The following is a 19,250-nucleotide window of genomic DNA, read 5'->3' on the forward strand; positions in this document are numbered from 1 at the left end:
AACTGGGAGCCTCATTTTACAATTTTATGCAGCTATGTAACTTCTCATAGTATGTAGGTTGTATTACAGCTGGAACAAAAGCTGCAGCTGCCCCAATTGCATGTGCTTAGGGAAACTGATCAAGTGCTGACTCTGCTTAGTGGTCAAGGTAATGAATATTCATTCAGATCAAAGGGCAGAGCGGACCTGCCCAGAATACCCCACTGACATAGCCATGGCTCTGCCCAATCCTTGAGTAAAGCGACTCATGACTTGCCTCACATTATAAATGCTTGAGGATGCCTAGTCAGCTCTGGCAGTAGCTCCTCTCAAAATCCAGCTAAGGGCTTGCACTACAGTTGCCAGAAGTGGTGTACCATGTAAACTGCATTTCACATGCAGTTTTTCACCCTTCAAATGGTGACATTTCTTCCTCTATCATATATACACTAGGAACTGCTCTCTCTGGAAGGCACATGTTAATTTGGAAAAACCCAATTAAGGAATCCAGTAAGAGGTCCATTAAGTATCTAGTCCTACAGGTCTGACTCTGCAATTTTCCAAACTGGTGTAGAGACATGCCAGTATCTACTACCACACACCGATAAAGTTCAAATTGCTGTCTGTGTAAGCTGTTTGCAGTGGGTAGTAAACACTATGCTTTCATGATTACTCTGTATCAGAGATACTGGAGATTTTTCTTTGTTCATTCATCAGATGTACCTTGCTTATGGCACACCACCCTTTTGGTGCCTCAACATGCACCTCCTGGCAATTTTGAACCAAAATTGTTGTAGCTACAGAACATGTGAACAAGAACAACTTATGTGTCAAAACTTCATTGCTGCTTGTGGTAGTTTTGTTTCTGATACAGCACATGTAGTGGAACTGACATGTTTCATTTCTTGCGCTGTATGGTAGCTGAACAGATTCAGTGGCCATGCCGAGGTCTGCTCCGTTGCCTAACGTCTGCCCCCCCCCCCAGATTGAATGTTACCACACATTACTGCTCTGCTATAGGAGTAATTACAACCAAAACCCAGTACTTTCTTCCAACAATGTTCCATTGAGATGTATAGAAGGAGGCAGGCATGCAAGAAACTGGTGGCTAGTGGCACATGTAGAATCAAAGACCTGTGTTTCTGAGGTTTCTTCCTCCTGGCTTCCAATACATAAGGTGGGAGACCAGGGGTTTAATTCGGCATTTCCCCTTCCTGCTCATTGAGCTCTCAGCTTCAGGACTAATTTCCATCAGAGGAAGCCTTCTGTATCTGTCCATTCTACCAAATGACCTAATTCAATTAAAGTACAAAATAATGGGGGGGGGTGCAAAGCCCAAAAAACGGACAGCTTTTAAATATTGTTTTAATTTGCTAGAACAGGTTGTGTTAGCATGCATGCATTTCTGATAAAAGTCTGAAACTCAGTATTTCATTTAGTGACTTCATTCCTAAGTGAAGTGGCAGAAAACAAAATTGAGGAACAAACCAAAAAGTGAGGCAAGTATCTGGAAAGTTGAGAGGCATGTGGAGGAGTGATCATTGCAGAACTTCATCTGGCCAGGCTCACCCTTCTATCATTTGGAAAGGTTGTGGCGAAGTGCTAGACAGAGTTTTAATCCCACAGATGGGATCTTCTGGAAAGAGACATTCACCCCCTAAGGCAATGACATGCATAGGCTTCAGGCACCATTTTATTCTCAGCAGACATAGCATTTCTTGTAGTATGAGGACCGAGACCTGACAGTCCTAGCCTCTTTATATTACTGCCACCAGGTAATGGGAGCACCTACTTTAAGCAATTGATTGAATTGTGGTGGTGGTGTAACACTGCCACAGTTTTTACCACACCCTTCAACCTCATAACATTTGGTGGGGGAGGGGAGAAGATGAAGAAGAGAGCAGAGGACAGGGCAGACAGGTTTTGTAATGGCATGCATTTGTCTTTGCAACATCAGCTTTGTCTTATAGCTTTTCTGGCAAAGCTCAATAGTTGAAAGGTAAGGGTGCTACCTTTTCAGATCATTCCTCACAAAGGACAAGTGAGATTTGCTGTGCAGCTCCCAGAACTCTGTCACACATGAACTCTCATCCCTGGGTGGACAAGCATACAGGTCAGGAGTTGCAATGTGGGCATTGCAGTCTGCCTTGCCCAATTAGGTAGAGTGGGAGAGAGACACTGTACCACAACCAGTCAAGAGAAAGACATGACACACACACACGTACACACACACACACACACACACACACACACACACACACACACACACACACACACACACACACACACACACACACACACACACACACACACACACACACACACACATGCAGAAGTCTGGCAAATTTACCCAAACTCATTTTTAAAAGAGTCAAAAAGTGTCATGGTCTACCCTGCAGCTGTACACCTTGGTCTCAGCATCGACCCCAATTCCCCTTCAGGGAAAATAATTGAAACCCTGTCCAGAGAAGCAGGGCTAAGACTGAGGCAGGACAAATGTCCTAACACTTTTAATTACATTGGTCATCAGGCTATTACTATAAGCAAAAAGACAGTGGGGGTAGGGGGTAGAAGTAGGATAAGTATAGAAGAGTGAAGAAAAAGGATAGCTGGGTATTTTTGCCTGAAGAAATGGGTATCGATAAAGGTTCCTACTCCACCATGTGGAATACTAGTAGTGGAGCTAGGGTAAGGCTGGCAACCACCCAGACAATGTATTAGGGGCACAACCAGCCAGTCCTGACCACTTTTCACTACATACCTGCATTTTAGAAACAAGTGGCACTGTTGCATCCATGGTCAAAACTGAAGGCTGTTCATTGTGTGTGTGGTATAAACTGCAGCAACAGCCTTGCTACAACCTCAAAAAGGTAGCCCCAACACTTCACTGTACAACAGATTGTAGGGCAGCTGCTGAAATAGCTAGCCACACCTGTGCATCTCTCCACAAACTAGAAATGGTCATTAGGTGGATAACCTTAACTTCAGCACTGCTATATCATGGAAAATAGCAGGAGTTACTCCAGTGTTACTTACCTGGGAAATATATAAATCACTTATATAGTACTGTTTAAGTACCAAATACTTCAATACTGGTGCTCACCAGTTGCGTAATATTGGGGGGGGGGATAAAAGAAGATTGCAGACCTCCCAATAAGAGTTTAGAAAAAGATTCCAATTAGTTTGGCAATGCCCCCTTCCCCCAAAACAGTACACACAAAAAGGGATTGAGTCAATTAAATATTATAAAATAAAAATCACTCAGTGTGGAGGTAAACTACTGTTCATACACCACTTTTTATCAAGAGAGTAGCAGATGAGGTTTATTCTATCTTAAGTCATTTCCACAGTCTTGGATCAGCCATAGTGCTCACATGAAGGGAATATGCTAGGAAAAGGAGACAAATGGACCTTTCCACTGACTGGATGAGGCATAGTGTGCAATCCAGTTCTTTAGCTCAAGTAATTTAGAAAAAGAAGCCACCTGCACAAAAGTAAACAAGAGCCGTAGCTCATGCCCCCCCACGCCAAATCTTGAAATATCTCCGCTCAAAGAGAAGAGAATTTGTAAAGTTGGCTTTATAAAAAAAAGTACATCTGCTACATTCTTTCAGCCCACACTGAGCATGCTAGGATGTGCTGTCAAGACCAAAATAACTACCAATGGCAGATAAATTGGTATTTTAAAAAGGAGGAGGGGGTACAATAGGCTACTGTGTAAAAGGACTCTAGACATCGAATGCTATTGGCATGCACTGACTATTCCAGACCACATATTCACATCTAGTATCAGAAGGATGTGAGTTTTTCTTCAGGTTTTGTCCCAAAGACTTAAGTGCATGAAGAACCTCCAGAGATTAAAGACTCCATTGCAGACAAGAATTGAACCAGAAATGTTTTTTCTGGTATGACAGTAATGCCACTCAGTGCAATCTACCAAACAATTCACTTTCCCAAAAAGGCCTCCTATTCTTGTTTCAGTGTCTAGTTTCTGCAAGTTGCTAGTGTGGTGAAAACCAAGGTAAAGCATGCCTTGCACACCCTACTTTTGGTCAGGGGGTATAATAAGAAGGTATAATGTCAATGAGACAGAAATGGTACTAATGAATGTATTTAATATATATACACACACCCCCATCATTTCCCCATAATTAAAAAAGCAAATAACACATTGTTTTCAGCTATTGTGTTATCTTTGCTCCCCCCCCCCAAGAGAGGGAAGCATTTACCCCCACCCATTTTTTAATTCCACAATAGCACACTGCTCTTATTCAGCTGTTGTCCTTGTTAGATGACTAGCAGAAAGTGCTTACCACTCCCCCCAAGCAAAATAGGAGATGAAAAGCCACAAACTACTTTCATTCAGCTAGTATCACTCATGCAGGGGAGGAAAGCAGCAATCCTTTCCCAGACTACCTGGGGTTAATAAAATTGTAGTGGATATGACATAATGCAGTAATGGAGACTTATTACTTGTGTCGAGTGTGTAGCAATTTCTTGGGGGAAGAAAAGTGCTGCATATGGGTATATCCACCTAAGGGAATATTGCTATCTCCACTTACACTACAGTAGAGAAATAGACTTGTTTCACAATGGCAAGAAAACAAAATATAAAATTAAATTCAGAAATAAAAAAAAGAAACTGTTTAGCATAAGATTTTATTATATTATAGTGATAGCAGTGATTATCACCCACTATTTCAGAACTTAGATGTGCACAACCTTAAGACAAAAAGCTAAGAATGAGTTTAACATTCACGTGTTCTTTGCTAACATGGTTGCCAAGATCACGTTCTTATGCAGGTCCTAGACTTTCAAGTAAAATTCAAATTTAAAAGGGAGAAAACTTTATAACAGTTCAGAACTAAAACATTTCTGAAGAGTTAATAACAACCAAATTACAAAAGCAGAGTTAAAACAAAAAAATAAGTTAGCAAGAAAGGTGGAAGGAATAAGCACTGAAACAACAAAATGTCTTACCTGTAGAAAACTCGGGTCTATAGTAGTTATTTGAAACCCAACTTCAGCGAATGGCTAGTCATTGAACCCAAATCAGCAAATGGCCGTTCATCAAACATTCAGATCAGCGAACATGTTACCCAGGGAAGTAAGTTAGTTGGCCAACAGACCAACGCTGAGATCACACTACAGTGGGGAAAAGGGCAAATTTCCATATGTTGGCCAACTCACTTCCCTTGGAAAAAAACTTTGCTGATGTGAACATTTGATACATCTGTTTGCTGATTTGGGTTTGATGAACAGCCGTTCACTGAAGTTGGGTTTAAACACAATGATATAGACACAGAAAACTCATGTCTTCTAAAACCTTCTCTTCCTTCAAACCCCGGATAGAAATTATAAATCCCTACTACTTACACTGAGCATACCTATGCAGCTGACCTTTACATCCCAGGAGTCTGCAGGCTTCCCAACCAATAGGTATCCTTTTTCACTCATCAGGTGAGGAACAGCCTTAATTACAGGCAGGTGTCTTCCCCCAAGTATCCAGGTAACAAACGAGCAGTAATGCACAGTACTGTAGTGTATTTTAGATAACTCTGGCTAGCCTTACAGCAACATTACTGTTTTACCAAAGCCATCAGTTTAGGTTGTAGGTAAATCACCATCACCTCAAATTCTAGGTTGGTTAATCACCATCACGTCAAATTCTAGGTTGGTTAATCACCATCACGTCAAATTCTAGGTTGAATCCCAGAGCAATCTCTCTATTTCAGTTGACATCTTCCCTGGAGATTTGAATCACAAAGTATGTTTCTCGTGATTAAAATACATCATCTTGCATTTTTTTTTATTTCTGATATGTTTTTCTTCTTAGCTAGCAGATGACACTGTTTTGAAATTCTGTCTGTCTGCACACTATGATCAGATGGGAAATTGAACTGCCAAGAATATTAGCACCAGACTGAGACCAGTAACAGTGATCAATCCATTTTTTCATAAACATGCTTAGTACAGTCGTGGTATACCTACCACAGGATTGGCTCACAGTGCAATGAGGTCCAATGTTATTAATCAGCTAACTAGATGGGAATACACAACCCAGTCCTCTCCTAACAAAAGAAAAAAAAACAACGAAAATCACAGAACCCATGGCAAAGAGGAAATCACATACCTTCATTTAGGAGCGAGATGAGGAAACTAGACAAGCACACACCTCAGTGGGTGCATAACCACTATTGTATAACAAGATAGGAAAACAAGCAAACCACATTAAAGAGCCAACTACATCTGCTTTTTTTATTTACTATATAAAAAGGGAAGAAATGGTTGTTGAGGACAGTAGAAAAAAGGGTCAGCAAGCTGACATAGATACACAAGGGAAACAGGGACGGTAAGAATGGAAGAAAAAATAAAGAGGATGGGTATATATATATATATATATATATATATATATATATATATATATATCTATCTATATAAATATATCTATATAAATATATATGTATGTAGGTTGTCTATCACATACCCAACATGGCCTGCACTGAAATGATAATATCAACATAACAACATTAATGCTCACAATGGCAAATACACAGTAATCCAAACTCCTGGACTTGCCACCCCTTTGTGACCCATGTTAGCGCTTATTCCTGGGTCTGGAGCATTTAGCGAATGCAATAATGTCGAATCTCTAAATAATGCGATCAGAAGGTTGCAAGACAAGAGTGTTGAGAATTACTTCTATGAGCAATGTTGAACATCGACTCTCCTGACCTATGTAGACACAAGAACAAGTGCTAATGTGGGTCCAGGAAGGGGGATAAAGTCTGGGTGTTCGAACAAGTAGTCCTCTGGTTACATTATTTAGTGATTCAACATTGTAGTGATCACTAACATGATAGTAAACCTAGATATATATATATATAAATATATATATAAATATATATATATATATATATATATATATATATATATATATATATATAAAACTGCGGTGGTGGTGCTGCAGTAGCATTGTCGCCTCACAGTAATTCGATTCTCAGCTAGAGCGTCTTCTGTGTGGAGACATGCGTGAATGAGCATACCTTTGTTGAAGTTTGTGCATCAGGGCTGGCAACTTGGCACGTAAAAATCTACTGCCAATCATTAGCGGACCGGAGTTCCGCTGTGGCGACCCCTAACCGGGAAAAGCAGAAAGACACTATAAATATATATAGATATATATATATATATATATATATATATATATATATATATATAGATATATATATATATGGTCTACTATCAAAATGTGGAAAGGCACTTAAGTGAAACTGGGATAGTCAGATACATCTTTTCCAGTTCCCATAATGCCATTCTGAAAAAATGCACATTAACGAATGATAGTGTACATTCGCTAATTTGCATTCAAAGTTTCAATAACAGATCACACTACAGTGGGAATTGGCAAATTTACCATTTTCCTCACTGTAGTGTGATCTCAGAGTTGGAATATATAATATACAGGGGGTGTGGGGTGTGCAGGTAACACGGACTTTCAACATTGGAATTTCTGGTGTTCGAATGTCAATTCCATGCTTATCATTTCCAACATTCTGGCAATTCTGTATTACCAAATTCGGAAAACAAAGTTGATCAAAATGTGGAAATTTTTTTGATTTTTCACATTTTAATAGTAAACATATATATATATGGGTCTACTTTCATAGACCGAACGTACGAATCGCTGACACACAAGTTACCGACCCCAAACAACTGAAAACACACCACACCAACAACTCAAAATACCGAACACCACAACACCGACACAAAAAACGTCAACTACACATTACACACAACAACATAGCCACTAACCTTAACCTAAACCCTAACCCTAACGTCCGACACTACCGCACACTTACCCAACCCGCACCCTAACCCTAACTCAATTAACACACCCCTAAACCTCAACACCGTCACTATCGCACACTTACCCTACCTGCACCCTAACCCTAACTCACTTAACCCACCCCTAAACCTCAACACCGTCACTATCGCACACTTACCATACCTGCACCCTAACCCTAACTCACTTAACCCACCCTAAAACATTCAGCCCGTCACTATCACACACTCACTCCACCCGCATTCTAACCCTGACACACTTAACACTTCCCTACACTACTCTACGTCACTTCCACACACTTACCTCACCGGAACCCTTAGTCCGACACCACCGCACACTCACCTTTCCCACACCCTAACCTAAAATCCCTCACTATCGTACACTTACCTGTCCGCTCCCCAATCCTAAATCTTTCACTTTCGCACACTTACCGTATTGCGCTCACACGCTGCCGTTGTCGGTCTCTCAGCTGTCGGGATATCGCGTTTTCGGTAACCTACCTGTTCGGTCGTTCCGTCTCGGTCTTCCGGGTGTCGGTGACGTGGCGCTTCGGTCTATGAAAGTAGACCCATATATATATATATATATATATATATATATATATATATATATATATACTTTCCATCATCAAACTTATGGTTCACCGAACTGTAAATAACCAAACTCAGTCAGCCGAAAACCCTTTTTTCAGAAAGTACAGTATGTATAGTTTATTTAATCAACATGGGTACTGTTTTGCTGGTAGTGGGAGACAGAAAGGTATATCTCCTTTTGTGACTTTTGGTATGTCGTACCAGTCCTGAAGCATGACGGATATGCTGGTAGTGTCATCTATCTTCAAGATATGGTATGTTAATTATTGTGCCGCTCATAGCTTTGAGATGGAGATTGCACTACTGTATGGATAAGGGAATCTACCCTTACTGTCGCGGTATATATATATATATATATATATATATATATATATATATATATGTATATATATATATATATATATGTAAGTTTTGGAGACTGTGTTTATTTCTTGTTTATATTTTAAGTGGTTGTCCATTTGTCCATTCAGGGATATGATTTCTGGAAGGGTGCAATTTCGAATTTATGAGTTTTTAGTTGACTGTGTTCAGTTATTTATGGTTTGGTCAACTTTAAATTCGATAAAGGAACATATACCCATATATATATATATATATATATATATATATATATATATATATATATATATAGGTCTAGGACTGATGCTCACCGAATCCTAACCGGGCATACTTTCTTGAAAGTGCTTTTCCCTGAAGAAGCACTTAGAGGGAGTTGTGGGGGAGTGGCTGTTGCAGAGATCGTACTACGGTGCAGATAAGGGAATTTTATTTATTTTTATTTTTATTTTTATTTTACATTTGTTAACCGGGCTAGTCTAACTGGATATATTTCCATTTTCAGTAGAGGCCCGGGGAGAAAAGCTCCAGTAGTAGCAAATAGAAATTAAAATCAATATTGTTACATAGTAAATGAAAGGATTTCAATAAAAATACAAGTAATAATAAAATAGGTATTTACACTAGAAAAGTGACATAAAGTATAAGAGAACTTATTATACAGTATGATACATGAGGAATTTCAGTACCTCATCGGGATAGAATAAACACAGTACGTTGATTTGAGTTCACTAGTTACAGTCCTGCTTCTAAGGGGTAAGCAGTAAAGTTTTGGTAAATAAAGTGGGAAAAGGAGATATAAGTAGTGAATGCAGAAGATTAGTCAGGGTTGCTGCAGGGGCATAACCAATGTGTTTTGAGGTATCTTTTGAGGTTTTGTTTAAAGAGAGGCAAGGAAGAAAGTAAAGTTAGTTCATTTGGTAGTAGGTTCCAGTTTTTAGAAAACAGGGAATCTCCAGCCAAGTTGTTAGACTTGCTTATGCTAGCTAGAAGTTTGCTAGAAGAGTGTAGTGAATTTAGATTTTTGTAGGGGATTATGAGTTTGGAGAGTACAGGAGTGCTGTTAGTTTGGTAAAATATCTTGTGGGCAATGGTGAGTTGGGAGAATATCAGATGGTTTTGAAGTTGAAGCCAGCCTAGCTGCAGTAGATTCAGATAGTGGTGAGTTCTAAAGGGATTGCCTGTGGGAAATCTGGCAATGTTATTATAGGAATTAGCTTGTTTGATAAGATTATTTTTCTTTAGGTTAGTATATATGGGTGAGGCGTACAGAAGAGTTGAGAGTAAATGGGAGTGAGCAATCTTGGTTCTGGCTGTTGGAGTTAGGAAAGGTTTGATTCTATATATGGAGCCTATTTTTCTGTTGACTGTTTTTATGGTGTTGTTTATATGGCTATAAAAATTAAGGTTATTGTCAATAGTAATTCCTAACAATTTAGTGGTAGAGTTGGAGGATATAAGAGGGCCATTATTGGAACTGACAGAGAAATCTATGGGGGAAGACTTACTGGTGGGTGTGAAGAGTAGGAGCTTAGTCTTTTTAGCACTGAGAAGGAGGCAACTTTTCAAGAACCATGTTTCTACTATGTTAAATACCTTCTGAGTTAGAGAATGTAGTTCTGATGGGGAGTTTGCTGAGCATATTAACGTAGAATCATCTGCATATTGAATGCAGGTGGCTTGAGGAATTGCTACATGGAGGTCATTGATAAATAGTGAGAAAAGAAGAGGTCCTAGAATAGAGCCCTGAGGGACTCCATGGGTGACTGGAAGGAGGAATGATATATTATTTTCCCAGAGAACTGCCTGTTGCCTATTGCTGAGGTAGGACCTGAACCATTGAACAGCCTGAGAGTCAAGGGAAAGGGATTCAAGAATGTTTATAAGAAAGGTGTGGTTTACCATGTCAAAAGCTTTTGAGAGGTTAATAAAGAGTGCAGATGAGAGGTTGTTTTTATTGCAATTTCTATTGATGACATCTGTAAAGGATAATAGGGCAGTTGTGGTACTATGTGATGGCCTAAAGCCATGCTGGCCATTAGCTATCATGTTATGTTGAGATAAATGGTTTAATAGTTGACGGTGAATGCATTTCTCCATAATTTTTGCTAAGGGTGAAAAAAGAGCTATCGGCCGGTAGTAAGAGTAATCATTTGAGTTTCCACCTTTGTGAAGGGGGATAATATGGGAGATTTTCCAGATGCCTGAAATGGTTCCCTCCTTAATGGTTCTGTTTATGAGGATGGATATAGGATAGGCAATTACTTTGGCTGCTTTTTGCAGGTATTCAGACGGTAGCTGGTCAGCAGAAGGAGTACAAGGCTTACGTTTTTGGATGAATTTGTAGATGAGAGTGGTAGAGATGGATTGCAGATGGAATGTTGGTAGAGTGCCAGGTATGGTGGTAGGAAGGCTTGAGTTATCTGGGGTTAGTTGACTGGCTCGCGATTGTATAGTCTCTGTAAAGAAAGTATTGAAGGCATTGGCAGTTTGGGTGGGGTATTTAGATCGGCCCTTAGTTGGGTAGGTGTACGAGAGTGCCCTGGGAGAAGGAGTTTATTGATACTAGACCAGAACTTCTGAGGATTATTTTGGTGAATTTGCTGTAGTTTACAGTAATAGTTCTTTTTGTCTGTAAGTATTGCCTTTTTTGTACTATTTATCAACAGCCTAAATTTTTTTTGCTCTGAAATATTTTTGGTAGCGCTTAACTTAGCCCAAGATCTATTCCTAAGCAAAATTGTCTGTCTGATTTCTTTAGAAAGCCAGGGGGCTGGTTTGGACTTCATTCTGATAGAACGTTTAGGTGCATGCTTATCAAGGATTGCTAAGAATTCAGAGTTAAGATACTTAACAGCCTCTTCAAGTAGGAGAGTTTGTAGAGGGTTCCAGTCACAGGCACTAAGTTCATTTTGGAATAATACCAGGTTAAAGTGTTTGTTGGTACGTGCAATCCTATATGTGGGGGGGTTTGAAATATCATTTTTTTGCCTTATAATGTAGGTCAAAGTATGATCACTAACATCATCTGGCAGAGTTCCTAATTTATAAGCTTGTTGCTGTCTATTTATAAGTATCCAATCTAAGGTGCTCTCTTTTTTGTTTGGTTTGTTGATTCTGGTTGTGGAGGTGATTGTTTGACTGAAAGCCATAAAGGTTGATATGGGAGGTAGGATTATCAGTGTTGACACCTTTCCAGTCAGTATTAAAATCACCTACTATTGTTGTTTCTTGTGGGTAAGTTGAGGACATCCAGATTAGTGTATCCTCTATTGTACTGCTATTATTACTAGAAGGTAGGTAGATACAGATTATATATAAAGATTTACTAGGGTTTATTTCAAATCTGGAGAGAAGGACTTCTGCCTTTCTATCCTGAGGTGGGTTGTATGGTAAGGAGGAGATCTGAAGTCCATCTTTGAATATAATTGCTACTCTCCCACCCTTACGTTTTATGCGGTCTTGTCTCAATATATTATATCCTTGGGGAATGATTTAATTGTCTTTAGTTCTTAGTTTTAACCAAGTGTCTGTCAGGCAGAAGATGGCAAAGGAGTGAATATCTAGAAGGGCATGGAGATGGGCTAATTTGTTATTAATACTGTGTATATTAAGATGTCCTATTAGGAACGAGTTAGGGAGTTTAAGGTGGGTAACTAGGGTAGCGGGATTGGTAGGGCCAGGGTTAGGGTGGATGTCATTGTCTTTTAAGGAGGGATTATTTAGTTTTAATGCAGGGTTATATATAAAGCTAGTTTGATATTTCACGTTCTTTACTGCGAGTTTATTGTATTTAATGTGGGAGAGTCTATGGTATTTAGCTAGTAGATAGCTGGGATTGGAAGTGATATTTATCTGACTATGGGAGAGTATAGGAGTGTGTATTGCTGTTTGTTTTGGAGAGTAGTTAAACTGGTAATAGTACAGTTTTTCAAAGGAGGCGAGGAGGTAGGCTGAGGTGAGGACAGTTGTAATATAGGTATGAGTATTAGCTTGGTTATGTTAGTTTTGGTTGCTGTAGGCATGTTGTTGAGATCACTAATAAAAGTGTAAGGAGATGGGTCTGAAATTAAGATAATAAGGAGGTATTGGATACGTTAAGACTTGAGAGGAGGGAACTAATACTTATTAGGTACATGATATGGTAAATTACTCTAAGGAGTGGCTAATTGTAACCAATAGGTAAAATTAGGGGTGTGGCTAATTTATGTATACTGGTTGGTGTATAGGATTGGTAGGAAGGGAGAGAGGGAGTGGTTAAGGAAGTATAAGTTTAGGACCACTGGGGTGGGTGGGAATTGGGGGTAGGATAGAGGAGCAGAGTGCTCGCAGGGCGAACCGAGTAGGTAGAGCGACTTTGTGGTTGCCTATCAAGAGACTTTGTATTGATATGCTGCAGGTATTTGTTAAGGTAGGTAGCACCTTCTGACCAGTATTTTTATAAAAATTGCAAGGCGGGTCCTCTTCTCAGTCTAGTTTTTAGAAGAAAAAGGGCACTTAATTGTAAGGCAGTTTTCTGTACTCAGTACTATGCTGAAAGTTACAAATTATATTACAATTGCTTAACTAGCTGTAAGCCCTTTTGCCTTTATGTCAGAAGGGAGTTACTTCTTGTCACCTTTTTTAGGGAATTACTTATGTACTCTTCTCAGACTAGCTTTGCTGGGAATTTGGTTCTAACAGCTGAGATTGGTGAAACCATAGGAGAGTGTATATCCTAGTTTCTGCTGAGTTATATATTAGCCTGACTAGCTGTATGTCTTCCTACCTTCTTGCCACCTTTATTTGTTTTGGGGGGATGCTAAATTATTCAATTCAGACTAGGATCGCTGAAATTAGTTTTAACAACTGAGATTTGAGGGACCATACGAGCTTTTATGTCCAAAGTTCTGCTGCCATCTAGTGGCCACCATAGGAAACTACACTGATTCACCCTAGTTAGGAATTAAGGATGGATATAAAAATGAGGTGAAACGGCCTGGGGGAAGTTCCGCAGGTGTGCTGGCCCTTAACAGTGAGTTTAAAAAAGGCATTCACAGAGAAATACATCAAATAACTTAATTGTAGGCTATCACCTACACTGTGAGCTTGAAGAAAGCATGTCTTGTTAGTCCAAGTATGGGCTGCAGATTGGGTTTTCATTGGGTGCAGTTGGTTGGTCTTTTAAGTTTCTAGATATCAGGAGGGGAGACAGCCCGTGTCACAACACAAGGCTTTAGGGCTGGAAGAGAGACAAAGAGAGAAAAAAAAACAGTATAAAGGCTGCTTAATTAAAATGTTCACTGGACTGGGATTAAAAAGTTGAAGGGGAGGGTTGCAAGTAAGTGGCTGTGTGATGTGTGAGAAGCAGTACAAAAAATATCACAGGTTTATAACTGTTAAACTCAAGCAACCCCGACTGTGTGCTTCATACAGTATGATATGCCCTTAATAAGCATGTGTATAAGTGTCCACTAACAGAAAAAATCACCTTACAATATTTCTATTAAGAAGCATTTAAAAAGCATGTTATTGGGTGAGAACTAGGACAGTAAAAATCACCTTCCAGTATTCTTGCTTGATAACTGCTTTAAGAGCCTATTTTAGGTGGGCTGACGCAGAAAATCACTATTCAATATTCTCAGTTAATAAGCACGTAGTAGGTGAAAAAATTAGCACAGAAATGTAAGCTTGTGCCTTTTCTACAGCAACTAGTTGAGTATACTCTATATTATCACTCACTATATCCTAAAACACTAATACATCAGTACATGTGCTTCTGTGTTAAAGATATAACAATTGCTTTCTAATGAGAAAAAGTGCAGGCTATAATGTGAAGCTAAGGCTTTTCAGCTTAGCCGAGAAATGTCAGCGAGGTCAGTGTAAAAAAAAGCTGAAATACCAGCGTTAGTTACATCTAGCAAGTTTTAGCATTACTTGAAAGAAACAAGCTAACTTCCACAGCGCAAGGACGCTGAAAGTTCTATGCTTGACTGTTTAGTTACTATTTCTGTTGAAGCATGGATATAAAGCATAATCTAGCATTGTTAAAAATAAAAGGAAAAAAAATATTCCAGCGTTGTTTAAAAGAAAAAGCTGCTTCTGCAGCGCAATGATGCTCAGAGCTCCATGCCTGACTATGTAGCTTCTATTTTTGATGAAGCCTGGATTTAAAGCATGTATTAGTGTCGCTAAGAAGAAAAAGAAGATTTTAGTGTCACTTAAAAGAAAAAGAAAAAAAAAGCCAGCTTTTGCAGCGCGAAAACGCCAAAAGCTCTGTGCCTGTGTATTTAGCTTCTACTCTAGCTTCTACAGAAAGCAGTTAGCACAGCACGTGGGTTACTCCGTATAAGTCCTTAGATGACTAACGTTAGACTCAATCTAATTGTAACAAATATATCCATACAGTGCCTGCTCTCATATCTATTATAACTATTAATCACTTGCTACAATGCTCAAGTACACACAGAAATGCATCTAGTATAACTAATAATCACTTGCTACAATGCACAAATAAACAGAGAAGTGCAGTAAAAGCACACTTACGGACAGTACACCAAGTAGAGGACCAAAGGATTAGACTGCTTGCGCAGATGATATTTTCAAAAATGGCGCCACAGGTCCTAACCTGTATTTGTAGGTTTGGTTAGAATAAAAGGGGAGGAAGGTGGGAGAACAACATAGTTGAAGTCGGGGAGGGAAAAACTCCCTAGATTGATTGAAGGGACATCTCTTGGGAGAGGGAGGTTTTTATCTTCAGATATGGTGCTACTTCATGGTTGCCTATCAAGAGACTATCAGATTTGTATTGATATGCTGCAGGTATTTGTTAAGGTAAGTGGCACTTTCTGACCAGTATTTTTATAAAAAATGCAAGGCGGGTCCTCTTCTCATTCTAGTTTTTAGAGGAAAAAAGGAACTTAATTGTAAGGCAGTTTCCTGTACTCAGTACTGTGCTTTAAGTTACAAATTATATTACAATAGCTTAACTAGTTGTAAGCCTCTTTGCGTTTATGTCAGAAGGGAGTAACTTCTTGTCTCCTTTTTCAGGGAATTACTTATGTACTCTACTCAGACTAGCTTTGCTGGGAATTTGGTTCTAACAACTGAGATTGGTGAAACCATAGGAGAGTGTATATCCTAGGTTCTGCTGAGTTATATATTAGCCTGACTAGCTGTAAATGTCTTCCTACCTTCTTGCCACCTTTATTTGTTTTGGGGAGATGCTAAATTATTTAGACTAGGATCGCTGAAATTACTTTTAACATCTGAGATTTGAAGGACCATAGGAGCTTTTATGTCCAAGGTTCTGCTGCCATCTAGGGGCCAAAGTAAGGAGCTACACTGATTCACCCTAGTTAGGAATTAAGGATGGATATAAAAACGAGGTGGAACGGCATGGGGGAAGTTCCGCGGGTGTGCTGGCCCTTAACAATGGGTTTAAAAAAGACATTCACAGAGAAATACTCCAAATAACTTAATTGCAGGCTATCACCTACACTGTGAGCTTGAAGGAAGCACGTCTTGTTAGTCAAAGTATGGGCTGCACATTGGGTTTTCCTTGGGTGCAGTTGGTTGGTCTTTTAAGTTTCTAGATATCAGGAGGTGAGACAGCCCGTGTCACAGGACAAGGCTTTCAGGACTGTGAGCTTGAAGGAAGCACGTCTTGTTAGTCCAAGTATGGGCTGCAGATTGGGTTTTCTTTGGGTGCAGTTGGTTGGTCCTTTAAGTTTCTAGATATCAGAAGGGGAGACAGCCCGCGTCACAGCACAAGGCTTTCAGGACTGTGAGCTTGAAGGAAGCACGTCTTGTTAGTCCAAGTATGGACTGCAGATTGGGTTTTCCTTGGATGCAGTTAGTTGGTCTTTTAAGTTTCTAAATATCAGGAAGAGAGACAGCCCGTGTCACAGCACAAGGCTTTCAAGACTGTGAGCTTGAAGGAAGTAATTCTTGTTAGTCCAAGTATGGGCTGCAGATTGGGTTTTCCTTGAGTGCAGTTGGTTGGTCTTTTAAGTTTCTAGATATCAGGAGGTGCGATCTCGGAGTGAGAATAGTAAAGTAGGGGGATGTGGGGTTCACAGCCCCCCACTATGGGGGGTGCAGGGGGGGCTTGCCCCCCCTGCATAAATGCTTTTTTATTGTTTTCTTCTTTTTTTTTAACGCACTTTAACAAAAGTGCTTTTTCGGTAAAAGCAGTTTCGTTAAAGTGTGTTCGGTGAAGTTGGATTCGGACTGTTGAAGTTTCGTTCAACAGTCCTAGATATATATATATATATATATATATATATATATATATATATATATATATATATATATATATATATATATATATATACACAAATCCTGGTGTCCGACAGAACAGGCGACTCCAAGTAGATTTGGTTTAACGCAATTTATTACACTCAAAACTACAGCGTTTTCGCCACTGAACATTCAGTAGCTTCATCAGAAACAAACAAAAAAGCGCGCCAGCCTTTCAAATTTAAAACATATAAGTGGTGTGTATAATGTCACTTCCTTCAATAAGAAATTTAAAGATAAATACCTAACCAACAGTATTAAAAAACTAATAATCAAGTCTCATAAAACAACTAAGGAGGGTGAAAATATAAGTGCCATATAGTATCCTGGCTAATAAAACATACGTTCTACTGTGTAAAACATATTCAAGCAGCTTCGATGATCGAATCTCAGGTGCTGTTTTTGGGTCCAAAAGGACATCACTATCAAAGAAAAAACGTAGTCCCAATCCATATGTCTGCCCATCAAATATCAAAGATAAATAATGTATTTAAGTAACAAATTTAAAAGCAATAGGTCACTTAAGTCAGACAGCTAGTCAGACTAGCCTTAAGCTCTCTAGTACTTTCAATCCTCCATTACACCCGATTTTGAATGTCTTTGAGAATACATGTGAGGTCGACATTAGACACCTTCATACATTAAACACCTAAAGGTCTACATTGACTAAGGGTAATATTTCTGGGGACCAGTTAACAGCTCTGAATGATTTATGTAAGATGCCAGTTAGAGTTTTAAAACCTGTCAAAGGTGGGGGTTTGGTAATCCTTGACAACATTGATTACAATAGGATGTTATCTGTTTTGAATTCCCCTGCTTATGCTGTTTCTTCATTGATTGAAATGGCAGGATCCCAAAATCGGATTAGGGGTTATTTCCGAGATCTTTTTCTATCAGGTAAAATTGATCTTGATACTTACAATTTCATTGATATCACTTTCCCGAAAGTTCCAGTAATGTTTGGATCCCCAAGATCCACAAGGATTTATTAAATCCACCTATGCGGGTCCTTGTGGATGGTAGGAGTTCAATGACTCACCCATGTGCTCGGTTGATTGATAGTATTATTTCAAAATACCTTAAAATGTTACCAGGGATTTGTAAAGACTCATGGTCTTTTTTAAAATGTATTAATGACATCGAATTTGATAATTCTCTTAATTTTCTTACAATAGATGTCATTGACCTTTACACCTCCATTCCCAATCAAGAAGCTGTTGAATGGGTTGAGCTTATGCTAAGGGACCTAAAGGCATCACATGACGACATTGTTATAGTTACAGAGTTATTAGAGATAGTACTTTCATGTAATCGCTATGGGTTCACCTTGGGTTCACCTTGTGGTGGCAGTGTAGCGAATTTGTTCGTCGCCTACTGGGAGAAAACTTTCTTGTTGAACAACCCTACTTTTAAAGAACCAGTGAGGTTTTACACTCGATTTTTAGATGATATTTTTATTCTTTTTCATGGGGAAGCCAACTTAGCTGATGAACTGGTTGCTTACATGAATAACACTACTGAGGTTTTAAAATTTACATACCAGTTTTCTACCAATGAGATTGACTACTTGGATGTGAAGCTTTTTAAGGACTTGCAAAACAAAAAATTTGAATCTTCAATTTTTAGGAAATCCACCTACTGCAACTCCTTCCTCCACTTCTCAAGTAGTCACCCATGGAAACAAAAATGATCGATTGTAAAAGGCCAGCTTGTAAGAGCGGCCCGAATGTGTAGTACCACACCGGCTTTTGATAGAGAATGTTAATTTTTGAAGGAACTTTTCATTAACCGTGGGTATCCTGTAGAACTTGTGAAAGAGCTTATTGGGGAAGTTAATTTTAAAAGATCTACTGGCTTTTACAAACCACTTTTAATAGACAAAGTAAAAATGTGTACTGCTAATACTAGTGTTTTGTTGAATGAACCTGATGAGAACATCGGTCTCCCACCTATTCAAACGACTACTAGAACAATTCAACCTAACTTCTTGATTAGTCTTGTTGTAACATTTAACAATGATTCCGATTCCATTTAGTCAATCATTCGAAAAAACTGGCATTTTATTAAATGTAACCCTCTATTGTTGGAGAAATTGGGGATGTATCCATCGGTAGTATATAAAAGGGGGGCTAATTTAAAAGAACTACTTCAGAGGAATATGGATCGTGACCCATTAGCCAGGCAGAAAGGGACCTTCATTTGTGGGGCTTGCAATT

Source organism: Protopterus annectens, chromosome 7.part0 (assembly GCF_019279795.1).
Source record: "Protopterus annectens isolate FY-2018-M chromosome 7.part0, PAN1.0, whole genome shotgun sequence".
NCBI lineage: Eukaryota > Metazoa > Chordata > Ceratodontiformes > Protopteridae > Protopterus > Protopterus annectens.